Below are 1,406 nucleotides of genomic sequence, written 5' to 3' on the forward strand. Positions count from 1 at the left end.
TATATCTTCTTTATATATATATATATATATATATATATATATATATATATATATATATATATATATCTTCCTTTAACGGTAGGTTCATGTCTGAGCCGCCGTGGTCACAGCATGATACTTAATTGCAGTTTTCATGTTGTGATGCTCTTGGAGTGAGTACGTGGTAGGGTCCCCAGTTCCTTTCCACGGAGAGTGCCGGTGGTACCTTTTTAGGTAATCATTCTCTCTATTTTATCCGGGCTTGGGACCAGCACTGACTTGGGGTGGCTTGGCCACCCAGTGGCTAGGTAGGCAATCGAGGTGAAGTTACTTGCCCAAGGGAACAACGCGCCGGCCGGTGACTCGAACCCTCGAACTCAGATAGATAGATAGAGAGAGAGAGAGAGAGAGAGAGAGAGAGAGAGAGAGAGAGAGAGAGAGAGAGAGAGAGAGAGAGAGAGAGAGAGAGAGAGAGAGAGAGAGAGAGAGAGAGAGAGAGAGAGAGAGGCACAGAGATTGGCTGAATCAGAGAGAGAGAGACAGACAGACAGACAGACACAGGGAGAGGAGAGAGACAGACTCAGAAAGAAAGAAACAGAGATAGAGAGAGAGAGAGAAGGGTAGACAGTGAGACATATACAAATACATGCAAATATACCGCAGCCAGACACACTGATATACCTTTAACATCACGTATACTTTTACAGCTTCAACAACATCAAATCATATATCGAGAGTAAAAATGTCATATGCTTTGGCTGTCGTGATCTGCTAGAGCTAAAACATTATCTCCTACACAGTGGATAATAAACCATGATTACATTAATTTATATACCTTTATCGTGATCTTATATCGTCACATATGAATAAAGCATATGAATGCTATCAGTACATTCCATATCAGCAGTTCCTAAATTGTCATTATTCCATATTATCATTTTAGCAGTATCTATTATTTCGTTCATGCAATTCCTAAATTACCATTAACTCATTACCTCATTAAGGAAATCTTGGCTCTACTAAAAAAAACGCCGCCTCATGTGATATTAGCATTTTAGAAGTCGCAGAATATTGCAAAAGAGATGTTTCAGATGCACACCTGGCGCAGATGGAGGCACTTTAACTTTGAGACTGGGAGAGAGGGTGACAATAACATATGTATATAATATTTGTCAGCACGTTTATAAGGGTTGTCCAATGAAGGTGTTGTATTGTATAACCACGGTCAGTACTTGTGTCAAACATGTTTTCGAATTCCGTCTCAATCACTGAAGTATTGTGTTGTTTCGAAGCTTCATTCACGGTACAGGAATTTTGTCCATGGTTGTACAGTCTTCACCGTTATTATTCTCATGGCCTAGTGTTTGAAAATGTATAGTGGCGAATGACTCTAAAAGATTAATTTGATTATAGAAATGTGGATCATA

Source organism: Penaeus monodon, chromosome 38, assembly GCF_015228065.2.
Source record: "Penaeus monodon isolate SGIC_2016 chromosome 38, NSTDA_Pmon_1, whole genome shotgun sequence".
NCBI lineage: Eukaryota > Metazoa > Arthropoda > Malacostraca > Decapoda > Penaeidae > Penaeus > Penaeus monodon.